Source organism: Ambystoma mexicanum, chromosome 7p (assembly GCF_040938575.1).
Source record: "Ambystoma mexicanum isolate Mex_15411 chromosome 7p, UKY_AmexF1_1, whole genome shotgun sequence".
Lineage (NCBI taxonomy): Eukaryota > Metazoa > Chordata > Amphibia > Caudata > Ambystomatidae > Ambystoma > Ambystoma mexicanum.
The window spans coordinates 227,741,128-227,759,354 of NC_090939.1; positions in this window are offsets into that span (position 1 = coordinate 227,741,128).

The following is an 18,227-nucleotide window of genomic DNA, read 5'->3' on the forward strand; positions in this document are numbered from 1 at the left end:
CATCTGTATTTAAGTGTTAATGGCCAGTGGGGGCGTGGCCAAGCAGTTTAAAGTGAACATTGCTGCAATTTCTCAAGATAGATAGAAAACTAAAGTATAAAGCAGAGCAATATATTAGTCTTTACGGTCCATAGAATTCAAGTAAATATAGTTGGAGGTAGGCTCAATATAGTTCATTAGCCAGACCTCTTAGATCAGAAGCAGTTGAATGCAAAATGGATGCTCCAACGTCTGCTGTAGTCTCTCCCAGTCTAACAGAACATAGAGGGCACTCCAAGGTGGGCGCGCTAGTGCGCACACACGTCTGTATTTAAGTGGTAACAACCAGTGGGGGCATGGCCAAGCAGTTTTAAGCAAAAATCGCTGCAATTTCTCCAGATACATAGCAGTCTCATAGGTCAGAAGCAGTTTAATGCAAAATGGAGACTCCAACGTCTGCTGCAGTCTCTCCCGGCCTAACAGCACTCCAAGTATTACATGGCTAGTCTCAATCACCATGAATTATCGAGTACTGTTGCACAGTTCCAGGGTTCCCTCCACCCCGCTCAGTCCTGGGCTCCCCCTCCGATCTCCAACAGTCCATGGGCTCCACCCACCCCTCCCCCAACAAAATCCCTGTGGTCCCCCATCCCTCTCCCAGCATGGTTCCTGGGGCCCCTCACCCCTCTCCCAGCACAGTCCCTGGGCTCCACCCACCACTCTCCCAACACAGTCCGTGGGCTCCCCTCTCCCAGCAGTCTGTGGGCCTCCCCACCACACTCCTAGCACAGACCCTGGACTCTCCCACCACACTCCTAGCACAGACCCTGGACTCTCCCACCGCACTCCTAGCACAGACCCTGGACTCTCCCACTGCACTCCTAGCACAGACCCTGGACTCTCCCACCGCACTCCTAGCACAGACCCTGGACTCTCCCACCGCACTCCTAGCACAGACCCTGGACTCTCCCACCGCACTTCTAGCACAGACCTTGGGCTCCCCCCACCCCAAATGGCATGATGATATGCCAAAGACGTCTTGCTGTGCCTCAGTGAGTACATCAATCTTGATGTGGGGGATAACAGCACACCACCCTCTTCAAACTGGAAGAGGGGAGGCACAGTATTGTACAATATTAGGTGTGGTGAGGCACATGTGGGGTAAGATCTTGCCCCACCATTCACTGGGTACAAGAGAACTGTGGTACTGCCTTAGGGAAATGTATCACACTGTCCATCCTCCAACCCCAAACAAGTGAGGAAGAGGAGGCTGAACGCTCAAAGGATACTGATAAACAATGCCACTGTCATAAACAAAAGCATGTTTCCATCTAGTGAGTGAGTCCTGTTACCACAAGTACAGTGAGGTAGCCACACTCAAAAGGTTCAGTGTCATTCTAGGCAGCATCCAAGGGTTGGTAGATAGGAGAGTCAGTGTCTCAGAGAGCAGGAACATGGATAGCATTGCCCTGCAGCTGAGGATATGTTGCCTAGTTTGTGGGCACAATGTTAGCAAGGGAGAATTGGTGGAAGAGGTGATATTGGACAATGGTCTTCAACATGTTTCGAACTACCACCTTGACCACATTTGAAAATGCTGGCATTGTTGCACTGCCAGTATGGGGAGATGCCAATATTTTTGTTTGTGGAGTAGCACTGTTTATTTTGTTTTCATGTTCTTCTTCTCTTCCTTCTTAAAAAAGATGCACCAACATTAACCATTTCATTAAATGATGTCCCCAAAGAGAAGGTGGAGCACTTTTGCTATCTAATCATCTGGCTAAGTAGTGATGCAAATCGGGGGTCCCAGTTAGTCAAGGTGGTTTGATTCCAGATAGATGATCTGGTGTGGTTGTGGTTTCCCTATTCAGCTGGAAGGCTATTTTTCCAACACTGGAGGACAAGAACTCTAGGCAGCCTTATATAGAGCAGGTGAGTTGTCAATCTAGCACTTGGGAAATTACAGAGAATATGTTCTCAAAAAAAGTCCTGGGACTTACTGTGAGCGCACAACTATCCAACGCTTCCTAGAGTGGGCCCTTTGGCAGTAACCTATTGCACCAAATGTAGGGCCTGAGTTATAGAATATTTTGCACGCTTAAAGGTGACTGCACACTTTTCAGAATGCAAAACTTGATTCAGCAATTTATTAAATGGACTTTGCATGCATTCCCGTGGCCATGCGCGGACCAGTCAGGTCTTTGTGTGCAGCCAAGCACTGTACGTGACACTCCACGCAAAGTGTGGGACGGGCTACGCAGCGAAATAAATATGGGGCGGAACATGCATATTCCCCATTCCTCTGGCAAAATGAGGAAGAACAAGGAATAACGTTGGCATGTTGAGGGACGGGCCATGCAAATAAACAACACGTCCATCCAAGCACAAACATAACTGAATTTACGGATTTCACTGCACAACATCACGTGTCTGTGTGTGTAGGCACATATACATGCTGTACACACTGCAGTAATGGCAGAGTGTGCCAGGAGTTCTATGCAGTAGCACACTTCCCACATGTACTTGGAGTTATTGATTGTACACATGTTGCGCTACGCCCCTCCATTTGACAGAGCACATTTACTGTAACCAGAAGCATTGGTATTCCATCAATGTGCAGGTCATTTGTGATGCAAAAGGAGTCATCATGCAAGTCAATGCCAATTTTCCCAGAAGTACACATGACAGTTACATCTAACACCAGTCACCACTCTACAGGGCCCTGGCATTGGGAACGTTTGGCAACAGCTGCCTCCTAGGGAGCATCAACTGTCATGCATATGGCTGCAGTCATGTGACACAGTGAACTGACCATGAAAATAAATGGCAATAACAACCATATACAGATTTGCAGGGGACAGTGCTGACCTGCTATCAAGATTTCTGCTCACGCCGTTCAGGAATCCTGCCACACCAGCACAGTCAAGGTACAATGTAGCACATATAGCCACTAGGGGCATAGTGGAGTGCACATTTGTGGTGCTCAAGTCACTTTTCTGCTACGTTGACCACTCTGGTGAGGTATTGCTATATGCCCCAGCAGTAGTATGTAAAATCATTGTGGCAGCATGTGTGCTGAACAGTGTTGCCACACGGCGTGGCATACCAGTCCATATGCAGGAGGGCCATTGCCCTCAAACACAGGTACCACCCTTGCCCTTGGTTAGACAAAGGGTACAGGGAGAGGCTGCACACAATCAGCTCATGCAAACATATTTCACATGATAACCTGCCCCTGTGAAACACACACAGTGAAGCCACCTCCGTGGTGCCATTCAATGATGACTTGGTGCCAATCCTACATGTCCATAACAACACCCTGAGAATGTGTGTGTGGGAGAGGCAAACTGTGCATGGCCACAGCCATAAAATCAACTGCAACAAAAACGGACACAGTCATAGCAACTGTAAACACCAGTGTCCATGTTGCACACGCCAAAGCACACTACACAATTAACAAAATCCCTGACCACTTTCACATGGCCACCACCAATAATAGTGCATGCAGACCACCAACAACACACAGGAGAACACAAGTGGGAAGGCACAGCACTAAATGAAAACCTGAACCAACACCTGTGTGGACCGCCTGGCCACCGTATATGTGACTCACAAAAATACATTGCTTGAGTGAACGCCTCACAATAGCAATGCCCACAATACACACCTACATCAAGATAGACCGACAGAATGAGAAAATGAATGGTTCACTGCAAGAAAGATGCACATCTTACCTCACACCTTTGCCCTTGTGGATCTGCTGCAGTTGTAGCCTGGAATGCATCCTTCCTCCACTCCATAGGCGTGCTAATCAGTCTACTCTGCTGATGTGTTGTGTTCAGGAATCCCACAGCACTGTTCTCCAGAATATCATCAACCCTCTTCCATTGCAGAATGCCTCAATATACAAAAGCAACACAAGGTCAGAGCAGGTAACACATCCATGCACCCAATGACACCAACTCCCCCCCCCCGTGTGCCATATGACAAATGCACGCAATAACTCTCCAGCCACCCATCACTGTGTGTGCCTGCACCCATGCAGCCGGACCCACCCACCTCGAGCCCATGTAATTAAAACACCCCACACAGTGACACATTCTCCACCCACAACAGCTGCACTGTCTGCCCCCCAGAGTGCCATGTAGTGAAGGAGCAGGAACCACTTACCCCAATTGTGAACACTCAGATCTGTCAGGAGTCAGAATGACACTGAACGGACTCCCAAATAGATGACACTGAGAATTTGGAAACCCAGGATCCCCTTGGTACTATCGATGGCACCATATGGTAAGCCCTGATTAACATGGCATGAGGACAGTGCAGTAAACATTGACAGGGGACCCGATGATGGAATGTCCAAGATGACAGAATTCAAACTTCTCACCAATGGCAGTCAAGCCAGGATTTGACAGAAGGCAGCTGGGCAAATAGGCAGCAGTCATAGAGGAAGGCAAGGCACAGGGGCAACTGTCATAAAGGAGACAAATAGACAAGAGTTAGAAATGAGAAAAAGAGGTCAAGGGGACTGGCACACAAAAGAGAGTAGGGAACAGGCAAGTAGAAGGTAAGGCAAAGGTCAGAGGGACTTGGACTGAACAGGGACCAGTGAACCGGGAACTGAAGGGAGCATTGAGATGCACTGAGCATCCGTTAACAGGTACCAAAATATCTGCGGGTGTTCTCATAGCAAACAACAACAACCGGCCAATGGCGTGTGCCTGGTATCTGGGGTGAACATGGCCTCCCATAAATAGCCTACAATGCTGTGCTGTGTGTGGATTTCTCTTGGGACAGCACCCCCAGAAGGGGCTGAAGTGGACTGCCAGCGTGGGTAGACATACCATGAAAAGCTGAGTGAACGGGATGCTGCGTGGCAGGCAAGACACATGTAAAAACTGCAAGCAATCACTCTCCAGACTCCCTGCACCCATGAAGCCAGACCTGCTCACCTCAGTCCAAGGCAATTATAAATCACCCCACTCAGTGCCAGAAACCCTGCCACCAATGACACCACAACACGTGCCCCCCTGAGTGCCTCGAACATACCTACACAAGGTGCCCAACTGTCTCGCATCCACAGCATTCTGCCTTAAACAACATTCTAACCTTGCAAACACATGCATTGCATTAAAGCAAAGGAACAGTACAGCCTTGACAACTCCCATATGGAATGAGGTAATGGCCATAGACCACCCAGGGTCAATGTCCCGAATTACAAATAACACAGCTTGACCAACAATCATTCCTACAACATCTAAACTCATTGACAGAGCACTCGCTGCCAGTGAAGGAAACGGATTTCAAGCACAGCACTGCATGCACCCTGGAAACAGGTGTCAGTCTGCCCAGGGATGCCAACATAAATTGGGCCATTGATTGAAGTCATACAAGTTCTGTAAAACCACTGTCAGGTGCCACGTGCCCCTTTGGGTCACCGATGGATGCAGGGGAGTAAAAGGATACCAAATGTGAGGTGGTGAAGGCCTGGGGAGTGGAAGTACAAGTGTGTGAGCCGATGCAAAGCATGACATGGGGCAAGAGGGAGACAGGACACAGAGTGACAAATGTGTAGCTGCAGAGGGAGAGAGAGACAGGGATAGGGGAATAGTGGTGCAATGAGGAGCCTGGCTGGTGGGGAGATTAGGAGAGAGGTGGTGGCCATTAAAGTGGGTGAGGGCAGAGAGAAGGGGTGAAGAGAGGAAGACAGAGACAGAAAGACAGGTACAAAGGAGGCATGGTCTGAGAGCCTGGAAGGCACATTGATTGAAAAATAGCACGTGTTGGTGGCCAAAAAAACAACCGGGGCAAGGTAGAAGGGCAGACTGGAAACCAAAGTCCACCTGTGAAAGGGCAATCCTCAGCTCTGCATCACAAAAATAAATGCTCACCCCAGCATGGCTTGTAAAACAGAAAGAGACCCATGTCTGCAACATCCACACAAATAAGCCACTTCAACCACAACTCCAGACTCTGCACCATCCACCAACCCCCCTGTTGGACACCACAGTAAATGGACATGATAACAATCACCAGCTGTCGTCTCACCTGCAAACAGAGAACACACCCTGGACAAGACATTCCCAGGAAGGGGCAAGGATCATAAGGTGCACTGGCAACACCTTCACGGACAACAGATGAACAGAAGCTGGGGGAGCGGATGAATGTGCTCACAATGTACACACACACATACCATGTAGTCACTCACAGCAATGGATCACAACAAGCACTATAAATAAAATGTAGGCTATACATTGAGGAGGAGAGAACATACAGAAAACAACAATGAACAACAAGTGATTTGATTGGGTGGGGAACAAGGTAAAGTCTGTAAGGGGTCCACATGTGCAAACCAGTATAAACCTATATGCACCAAGTGTGCCAAACCTGTCCTGTGTAGTCATTGGAGACAAATGGCCACATCTTTGTTTCCAGAGCAAGGCTATGAAGGGGAGCACCCAAGGTTGTGTAGACCTGTGAATGGACGTGTGTGTAAGATGTTGACTTGTAGCAGTGATGAACATCTAAGCGGATAAGGGTTTGGAGTGGGCTCTGCCACACGTCAAAGAGTAGTGTGGACAGGGAGTGCATTTGCAGGTCCCCATCGAACACATGCGGCAGGTGGAGGTGAAGCATCGCAGTAAGAAGACATCATAACGGTCAGTGAGGCAAGAGGTGAACAATCAAAAAGCAAAGTCCAAATGAACAGAGAATGCAGGACATGAATGAGTATGTTGATATTGAATGTGGCAAATACTGCCAATGGCTCAAGTGTGATAAGTGCTGCACATTAACATAATCTGGTAGTCCTTTGTGAAAGTGCAACCTAAAAACCAATCCACACGCATTGGATGTACAAGGGTACATACACACACCTGCGTGTGGACATACACACATCTGCACAGACATTCACCATGACAAAATGATTACACCCGCACGAAAATCTAATGTGTCAGAATCCATTCAAAGATTGTGGTGACCACTTATACCGACATCACATGATTGACAATTCTCTACCTTAACTGCTAACAGAGCTACCCTCATGTGATTCCCTCATCACCTGCATCGGAAACTGTACCTCCACATCTATGAATGGAGGGCCAGTCCAAGGCAGATAGCATGGGGACTAGAGAGGTGAAAGGGTGCAGGGTGGATCTCTCATGGAGTTCAGTCACTGGGTGAATCATGATCACTGCAACAACATGGGACATTGTATGTCATCAGCCATGGTAGAAAAACATGCATACTGCACATATGTACAAAAAGACCATTGACCCATTGTTACCTGCACATGTGATCCTGTTGAAAGCAAGTCAACCATGGCAGTTCGCACCACTGTGCATGGCTGCATGTCCCGTACTCCAGTGAACAACCTCTTGAGAGGGCAACAGCTAATCTCTCAAGGTCAAATTTAAAAAAAACAGTCCATCCTGGACAGGGATAAAAAAAACATACGCCACCATCGTGGACAGGGGTATACAAAAATCTGAATAATGTCTCCATACTGGACAAGGAGGTAATAAAAAGAAACATTTAGACCACCCTGGTCAGGTGAAAAATAAATTCCCATCTGTGTAAAGACTGGAGGGGGTTTATTTGTACTCCTGCCCTCTGTATGGCAGAGTAGAAGCACAGAGCACCCCAGCCAAGATTCTCTATTATTGATAGCAAAGAACGAGCAATCAAGGCTTAAGCACTCAGGAGGTGATGCAGGCTGTTTCTTAAGTACAGTGTAGTCCCCAAGCACCCACAAAGGAGTGTCCACACGCTATGTTAGTGAAAACACAGTTCTTTATATAAATAAGGCTTTCATTATGTACAAATACAATGACACACGTTGTGCTCAGGCAATTCTAAAATAGCAAATATGTACAGTCTTTATGGGGTACCACAATTACTTCATTGATTCCATTAGAATGCATCAACTGTAGACAGTTTCAAAATGGCACACAAATCAATGAAAAAAGTGAACCAACAATAGACTTGAGGAGGAAAACAAGCTGGTTAAGCAATTGGCAGAATAGTACTCTAGCTACTAAGTCACAGTTCTGTGTGAGGATCCCCCCATCTGGGCAACCTGTAAATAAGACAATAAACAAGCCCAGTCCATATATTGCTTTTCAGAGTCTTATCTCCTTCTAAAAGGGTTCTACCACCGCACTATACCTGGGTTAGTAGAGTTTGACGTTGGGTCATCGATGGATCCATCTTGAGTGAAAGCCCCGAAAGGCAGGAGCCACTGATCATCGAGATTCCTCGAAGAAAAGGGTGAACAAGGGCATTGAGGCAGCAGCTTCAGTCCTGGTGGTGCTCGTCGATGATCGGTCGTGGACGTCTTGAGAAGATGAGGCATGCGCTGCACCTCGACGACGATAGTTCGTTGCCGCAAAGAGTCAATTAAGAACTTTGGCCCAGCAAGGGCGTTGGGTCGTCTGCGTCTCTTTGTTGTCTTTGGGTGGTGGGAAACCCACTGGCTAATTCTCCTCGGTTCATCAGCGACCTTGACTTCCACCAGCGGGACAAAGCGGTTGACGGTGATGAGCAAGGGAGTCCTTGATTCAAAGTGTTTTTAGGCAATGGAGCGTTGCAGCTCCGGTCATCAGCAGCACAGCATCAAGCGGTCCCTGCTTCTGGGCAACATGGCTTCGACTGGCCTCCAGCGGTTACAGCGATCCTCCGAATCCTGGTTGACGGCAATGGATTTCTATGGCCTCGATGTCCGGGTGCTTCTCTTCAGTTTCCTCGGCAGTCCACGTCTCTGTCGACAGTCTTTCGAAGGCTGGCTTCCAGGGTACTTCGGGGGAAGGTTAGCGCTCTGCACAACGTTCCCTCGTAGTTCGGAAAGAGGTCTCTTAGCCAGGTCATCTTGTGTATCAGTCCTCGATGGCACGGTTGCTTTCAGATTGCATCGAAGGTAACAGCAGTCAACCTTCTTCTTCCGGATCGGCTTCGAGAATAAGCAATTAGTTTCGACTTCAGCTTCTGAACAATTTCCATCAGTGAGAGGTCCCCAGATATACTGTTTGGTCTCTCATTCACTCTGCTGGGTAACATTCAGGTAACCAATCAATCAAATGGACATTCCTGCAGGCAGGCAGCCAAACAGGCTCACAGTGCATTCAGGCCATCATTCTTCTCCATCCAGACACTCACAACAAGGAATGTGGATTGGGACAAGCACCCAGCCATTCAGCACTCCACACTGCATTCATACCAGTTTTGGGCAGGGCTGTCTCAGTCTTTGTGTCACATGCCAGAAACCAGACACCCATAACATGAAATGCATATTGGTCACCCACTCCATTCACCCAGGTCCCACCCCAAGGGTGTACCCACAACATACAATCATTGGGAATGCTCCAGCCAGTCTGGCCTGGACTTCCCCAAAATACCATATATGGAACTTCCACCCAACAGCGAGTCAGGGGAAGGGACAGAGTCAGAGCTTCCCAGTACTTTGGGAAAACAAAGTAACAGGCAATAGAAATCAAGCAGCCACAGGTGCCATCTTGTCTTCTATCAGGAATCAACTGATTCCAATGACAGGGCCTGGGTATCCCAAAATGAGGATACTTAGAGCACCTGTCAAATTCAGCATGGAGCTGCCACCAGCCCATACGCTACTCTGTGGGTCACACATAGGTGCCCAAAAACATACAGTAGGAGTACAGGGTTGTACCCCCACACATGAGTGCCATAAGGGTATCCCAAGGGTCTGTTCACCACAACCAAAAAGAGGAAGAGCTGCACTGCCAGGAGTCCCTCCAATGCATTTCCAGCATCACAATCTGGACTTGGGGTAAAAAAATGTCCACCCCGGAGGGAGCAAGGGGAGGGTGCGTGACCATCGGACACTTCAGATCAGGCCGTCAGCCCTTGATTTTGGCTGCAACGCCCACTCGGTGGCAGAGCCTTGAGGACCTCTCGATGCTCTGCTGTTGCGCACCCCGGGACTCCCTGGAGTGGACATGTTCTCGTCCAGGTGATCCATGCACTCTACAACACGACACAACATATCGCTGCTCCCACATTGTCTCTCCAGTATGCACACATCCACCATGTGTGCAGGTCCCACAGCAGTTTAATGCAAGGGACCAGGCCCATTGCTGTGGGGGCCCCTGTCATTGACTGCAGGCCTGCAACCCTCCATTGGATATCAGCCCCAGAATCTGACACCAACTCATTGGAGGGAGGTCTTGCAGCCGTAACCAGAACAGACGTGGGGCTCACCACTAACTGTCCTTGTGACGCCTGCTGCACTACCGCAGACTCAACAGCCCCTTCCGATCTAGCCATTGGGGCACTCACCTTCTCCCTCAGTGAGTCATCCACTTCTGGCTCTGCATCAGAATCAGCAGAGTCCAAAGAAGCAGGAGCATGACTAATGATCGCCTGTATGGCATAGGACACCAATGCCACCACTGGTGGACTGATGCACCATCTCCTCTCCTTCCTCCTCATCCTCCTCTACTTCCACTGCATCATCACCTGCAAATGGACAAACGACATTTTGAGTCATGTGTATCCTCAAAAACATCCACATGTGCACATGTGCATAAACGTGCATACAGAGTGAATATGGCTGTACACCCATACATCAGATATCATGACTCTGTGAGAAGTACGCCACAGGAATATGGCTTTTGTTGACATATGCCCCCCTGTGTCTTGCCCATGCAGTTAGTGTGGACATAGCTGTACAAATGTGGCCTACTCATGACTGATGGTCCATACAACATGCTTTTGAGCACACAACCACAGGAGAAGTACTGCGCATGTTTCACCGTAATGCTGAAGGCGAGGACATGGTATGAGTCAGCCAGCTAAATCCACATATATTAACAAGAACAAAATATGACAGACAGCACTTGATTACAACTATGTACTTGAGAACCATGTCATGTCGATATCCACATGAAGACTATTCACACATTTCACTATATTGTCACACATTCTGCATGCCTTAGGAATGCAAAATGTTATGAGCTTGACAAAGTACTCCTGTGGATACATTAGGACCTGGCCCACATGCATTCCCTCACCATCTACTTCCTCTCCATCATACCAACATGGCAAACACTGTGAGATGTCTCCAAAGTGTGACTCTGAACCTTGTTTTGGACAGTAGGGTCCATTGTTTGTTTGTTTGTTTGTTTATTGAATTTATAAAGCGCACCAGACCCGGGAGTAGCAGGGCGCAGCAAGGTTATGCAAGGCTTACAAGGTTACATAATGTACAAGCAACATTCAAAGAGATGTTGACTAGCAAATGTGAGTGTAATTTATTGACTCCTCCAATCGGCACTTACACATCCATTCATGGACTGTTTATGAGGACTTGATGGACATTGTTTATTATTATTTAGTTTTGGGAGACAGCGCGATTTGCTAGTCAACATCTCTTTGAATGTTTATCATTTTTACTGTGTATTAGTAGGCGTACACAGCCCTTTGACTACAGCGACGCAGCTTGACTCCCCAACTTAACACAGACGTGCAAAGCGCACACATCAGGCTCTTGCCTACGATTCCATTGAATTGCGTTAATGTACAAGTAATATACAAGTAGTTACATTACACAAAAGATAGTACAATATACAAAATACAAATAGTCAAGTTACGCAGAAGGGCAGAGTTATTTACATCGTAGTGTGCAGGCGTGTACAAAAGTTTGCAAACTAGGAAGCAGGCAGGACTGGAGAACAATAGTTTCAGTGGAGACTAGTTCTCTAATAGATTGAGGTGGGTAGTGAGGTTCTTTCTGAAGAGAGAGTAGGGAAGTTCAGCTCTCAGCTCATGTGGCAGGGAGTTCCAAAGTTTAGCGGCCTTCACAGGGAAACTATTGCCGCCAATCTTGGAGGATTTGAATCTGGGTACTAGCAGGCAGTTGGAATTGACAGTTCTGGTAGGTCTACTGGAAGTTCTTCTAGATATTCTGTCAATTAGGTAGCTAGGTGCAGCATTGTGCAGTGCTTTATGAGTCAGGGAGGCAATTTTTAGTTGTATTTTATTATGGGTAGATAACCATTTGTGATGGCGTCTGATTGTGGTTATATGCACTCTTTTGTTGATACCTAGTGCAGCTCTGATGGCGTTATTTTGTAATATTTGGAGTTTTTGGATAATAGATTTATTAGCACTGCTGTAGAGAGCATTACAGTAGTCTAATCTTGACAGAATTAATGCTCTGGCCAGTATGATGCAGCTGTCATTGGAGAGGAAGGGCCTACCTGCTCTAATAAGCTTGCACGTGTAGGCTGTGGTGGAAGCCAGAGAATTCAGTTGTTTATTGAAGGACATTGTTGCTTCCAAGTAGAAACCAAGTGTTTTTACCTCCTTGGAGACTGTGATGTTGTTTCCATCAATGATGAAGGAAGCGTATTCGTGACCTAGTTTGGAGATGTTGGAGGGGGAGCCGAGGATTATCAACTCTGTCTTGTCATCATTCAGGCATAGACCGTGAGTGGCCATCCATGCCTGAATGATGAGGTAGATTCTATTCACCAACGCCAAGTCCCTGCCATGATTCCCAGAAAGTGGGAGGAGAATCTGAGTGTCATCTGCATAGTTAGTGTAGGTAACACCCAGAAGGTCCAGATCATCGAACAATGGCTTGGTGAATATGTTATGCAGAGTGGGAGACACACAGGAACCCTGAGGGACCCCGCACAAGATTGGGGTAGGATCAGCAGCTGCTGAAGGTGAGAATACACTGATGGTTCTATCGCTCAGGAATGATTCTATCCACTTAATGGCACCTATAAAGAAATGGGCTGCTGTATCAAGATGCCTACAGAGGATCTTATGATCTACCAGATCGAATGCAGCTGAGAGATCTAGTAGCAGTAGTAGTGCTGTCTTCCCTTTGTCTCTCAGCTCATCGATCTGAGTCTTCAGATCTATCAGTGCAGTTTCCGTCCCATGTAATGATCGAAATCCTAATTCTCTGACCCCTAGGAGATTGTGCTGTTGGAGATGTTTTTGGGTCTGCAGGTATGCAACTTTATCCAGAATTTTGAGTAAAAATGGTACTGTTGTAATGGGGTGGTAGTTGGTGGTGATAAGTGGGTCTAAGTTTTGCTTCTTCAAAAGAGTGAGAACACAGGATTGTTTGAGATTGACTGGGACGGTGCCAGAGGCAAAATAGGCGTTAATCAGTTTGGAAATGAAGAGGGAGAGGTCTCTTGCGGCCTCTTTTATGATGTGTGCTGGGCAGACATCTCCTTTGCAATTAGACGGTTTGAGAGAGAGGATAGTTTTTTCCACTTCAAGGATCGTAGTTTTAGTGAAACAGAAAGTGTTATTTGGATCACAGATATTTGTATTCGGTGGGGGAGAGCGAGTAGGTTGAGGTAAGTTCAGGGAATCTTTCTTATTTTTTATTTTGGTTTGAAGAGTATTTATTTTATTGGTTAGGGCTTGTTTTATCTCTGAACACCAGTTCTTGTTTTTAATGCAGATATCAGGTGTGGAGATGGGGGACTCTAGTTCTCTTAGGATGGTTGGAGTTGGAGTTGGCTATACGTTCATTATAGGAGTTTCTTTTTGCCTGGCAGATTTCTTTATTATAATGTGATGCAGTAGACGTTAGTTTCTTTTTGTTCTCATTGTTCTCATTGGAGGGACGGAGCCACCAGTCAGTTTCACATTTTCTTTTTAACAGTTGCATGTCCTTTAATTGTGGAGTGAACCACTTATTAAGGTGTGATTTAGCTTTACTAGCTCTCAGTTTGAGAGGGGCGGCTTTGTCCAAGGTAGAGAGCATGACCGTATTATATTCTTGCACCAAAGTACTTGGGTCAAGGTTGTCTGGCAGAGAGTTTAGGGCGGGTAGAATATTAGGGATCACACTGTCCACTGTTATATTCTTTTTTCACTCTGGTTAGACAGGGTGGCGCTACTTGAGGAGCTGTGAATAACGGTCTGGTAGTAGAAAGTATCAAGGACACAAGGGAGTGGTCAGTCCAGGATAGGGGAGAAATAGAGGTAATAGTAGCTGTACAGTTGTGGTCGGCTACCCAGTCCAAGGTTCTACCCTTGGTATGGGTGGGAGCATTCACTTTTTGTGTTAATCCTAATGCATTAAGGGAATTTACTATTTGTAGGGCCTGTTTATCCAGGGGATCATTCAGGCCTAAGTTAAAGTCACCAAGCAACAGTACTTGGGAGGTGGGTTTGAGATTACTAGCAATTAAGTTATGCAAGTCTTCCTCAAATGTGCCAATGGCCCGGGGGGGTTGTAAATTGCATGCATAGTGAGTGATTGGGAGTTCTTTAGTGGTAGCTTGATAGAGAGGGATTCACATGATTGCAGGTCTTGGGGGGCAACTATTCTCATAGATAGACTCTCTCTGGATATGATAGCTATTCCACCACCTCGGGATCCAACTCTGTCTTGTCTAGAAATGGTGTGGCCTTCTGGGACAGCTAACGTGAGTGCAGGTCCTGCGGCATTATGTAGCCACGATTCGGTTATGGCTAGGAAGTCTAGGCTGTCTTCTGTGATTAGGTCGGCTATGTCGATAGCAATTGTGTCATTGTGTCATTGTGCAGACCGTAGTCCATGTACACTCAATGACGTGATATATGTGTTGCAATGATGAGTGTGCAGGAAAAATCACAACCCGGCAGTCAAGGCCTCCCTGTCCTGGGCAAAATATGTGAATAGATATATGAATGTTAACGTCTAATGTGTCATATCAATTATGACACCAAGTCTACCAGCTCCTTGTGTGTGATTGTACGTGGACGCAAGTCCCCTGCTGTATGCCTAGCTGAATTCATGTAAATGCAGTGTCCATGCACATTGTGTGTGATGACAGCACCCTTCACATGACATTGTAATGCAATGACTGTGCATGAGTGAGTGACCTGACAGTCATTGAGTGTTGCATTGAATGGCACTGTCATGCAACGGGGGCTGTCATGTCACACAATGTGCAGGGACACTTCACATGCACCATATGTACCCTGGCAAAGTGTGACCACACAATTTAGTAGTCCCTTGATCCATCTCTGGGTAATTTATGCATACAACAGTGCACTGTGAACTTTGACATATGCAACTACTACGAGTGTGCCATACTGTACCCACACGCAATCACATGAATCAATCTCACAAATCACCACAAATGCAAGACTCCACTGTACCAAACCCACATACCACACTGCTAAAAAATGATATACACTGCCTGCAGGCCAGCACTCACTTCAAACGCCAATGCAAGCACTGTCAGTTGAAGTATGGTCCTGGTCTGTTGTGCACGTATCACCCATGAGGCATGTATAATGGTGAGTTTGCAGTGTCACTGTAAAGGCGGACCCCTTACGATATGTCAAGAGCAGCTTTTGTCATTCATACTGATAAAGCCCATTCATGGACTGGGAATCGTACAGAGGTGCGACATTCTTTCCCTACATTCATGCATCCTGTATTGGTGATTTTGTTGGGGCATCAGTCCCTGTCTATGACACGCATCCTACAAAGATGTGTCAGTGTTGTTTACCGGGCATGCGCAGATTGAGAACCAGCACTTCATCATATACAATTCTCATGGCACGAGGAGCAACAGAGACCTATTGCCGCAACTGAGTGGGCGATGTTGCTGCCATGTCATTCCACATCAAGCAGAATTCACATGTCAGCACGAGTATGTATATCAAGGACACAGACAGGGCAATGTTTGTGTGAGTGTCGTCAACAATGATGCAAGCAACAAGGCATGTGTCAGTCATGTGTTGACTGATAACCACATACAGGCATTACATGTCAAACTGGTGATGCATACTTGAACTGCTATATCATGTTTGCTATTGAAAAATGCACATATATGACATGCAATGTAGGCATGCACACTCATTGGCATGATTCAACTCCATAATCTTAATCTTTCTCATGGGCTGTCTACAGACATATCAATGAGAGAGTGCCAGAGTAACCACCTTGGAATGATGACCCGCCATCAACTGATTCCACTGATGGATTGACTACTGTGGGCCTTTGCAATTTACAAGTTAAGTTGTTTGAACATAACGCCTGTTACACATGGCAGTGGTCTGTGTGCACTCATCCCGGCTGGTCACACCACAGTGTGTCATTACAGTCAGCTTTGTAATGCATCCTAAAGAGTCATTACGTACATGTAGGGGTCAGTTCATACATGCACCGTGACAGCAAATGATGTGTCTGGATGACATAAGTTGATTGTACCTGATGTCCAATACAAGGAGACAGACATCCTGAATGTTGCAATGATTGATGCATGTGGATGAGGAATTCCTGGACGTGACACAGGTGTGACTTGTGGGTGATGTGTGCCTGTCAAGGGTGCATATCATGGGCTCTTGTCATGTGCACAAGTTTTTGACATTTCAACCCTGCATGCAAGTACTGGCACAGCTGTGAGGCCCAGTAGACAGTGATGTGTACTGTCGCACAATCATGTGCAACACATGTGAACCACACAGCAGCCTCCCAGAATGCAGGCCATGTCACAGAAGTGACTATGGTAGCAAACATGCATTGGCCAAGGATGGCTGTCAACTGCAGCCAACTGTACTACGACACTTATATATGTTACTCAAACATGATAGTCCACACATACGATGCACACAAATGCTACTCACCAGATGTGTCCTCATAGGTCTCCATGCCTCCCACGCCTTGCACCTGCTCAATGCTGATGATTTGACTCATAGCCTCTTCGATTGGGGTCAGCTGCTCCTCCTCTGCTGGCCCACCTCCAGTGGCCAGTGCAGAGGCCAGGTTGTCACTGAGCTTCTTCTTGGCCCTTTGCGTGAGGTCATTCATCTTCTTCTGGACCTGTTCAGCATTGCATACCTCCCTACCACATGCATTGATGCAGGCTATTGATGTATTCCAATGCACCAATCGTTGCGCTGAAGTATAGCTGCTGCCCACATATGGGTACATCTCACAATGGTGTTCTCGGACATAGTCTACGAGGATCTGGAACTCCTCTTCAGTAAAGCAACTCTTCCTCTGCAAACCCTTCTCATGTGCTCTGTCTTGGGGTGGAGCCCCTTCCTGCTCTGCATGGTGTACCCTCTTGGACCTAGTGGACCTAGGTGGTGCTGCTTCACCTGTCTGCCTCTGACCATGTCCATGCCCATGTGCCGGGCAACCTGTGGACTGAGGCAAACCACGTCCTCCTGTAGCTGGGGCACATGTGTCCTGACCACCCCCCTGCCTACTCCCTTTCCCTTTTGAGAACTTACCACACATGGTGCAGATGAGAAGGATGAATGGAATGCACACCAATATACTGTTCTGGTCAATACGAGGAAGGAAACAGTCTATGTGATGTACTGCATATATGCGTGGTGCAGCAAGGCTCCAGTGTACCCCAAAACCAGAAATATGCAGTACACGATATGCAGAGGCGCCCCCAGAGTCAGAAAATGCATATGTGATACCCGGAAAGCTTCTGAAAGGTGAAAAAAACAGTATGTGATATGCAGAGGCACCCCAAGTGTCATAACTTGCATACGCAATACCCGGAAAGCTTTGGAAAGGTGATAAAAGCAGTATGAAAAACGCAGACGTACCCCAAGAGTCAAAAATTGCATGTTCAATAGCCGGAGAGCTTCCAAAAAGAGAAAAAAGCAGTACACAATATGCAGTGGCACCCAGAAACAAAGAAATTGCATATGCGACACACTGTGGGCCTCAAAATGGTCAAATATAAATGCACGTATGTGCAGAGGCAACCCACAAAAAGAAAAATGCGGTACACGTTACTTGAAGGAAACCGCTTGCGTAGCAGCCCCAAATGCATGTATGCAATACTCATCCATCTATGTACTTTCGTGCGCACAACCAGTGATGCATGTCGCACTCCTTAAATATCAGTGGCATTGCCGCGTAGGTGTGCTGAGTGCAGCACGTGTCCTGTAAACTACACGCTAAGGGCCTTTACTCTGTAGTCAGCTGCCCATGAGGCGAGACACAGAAGACACCACTTCTCCTGCTTCCTGTGCCAATTCTACTGCCTCCTCCTACCCTGTGCTACCTCCCACCTTGCCATCTGCTGTTTCCTGCCTAGAGTGAGTGCCTGCTGCCCATGTGCACTGTGTTGGGTGTGCCTGTTGTCCCACCATTGCCTGTGCTGGTGTATCGGGCCCTGTGACCACCTCATCTGCTGTTTCTGGCTCCCACCTCTCCATTCCACCACCACTGCTCCACAGCCCATTTCCTGGGCCAGTCTGCCCATCCACACCTGCCTTGA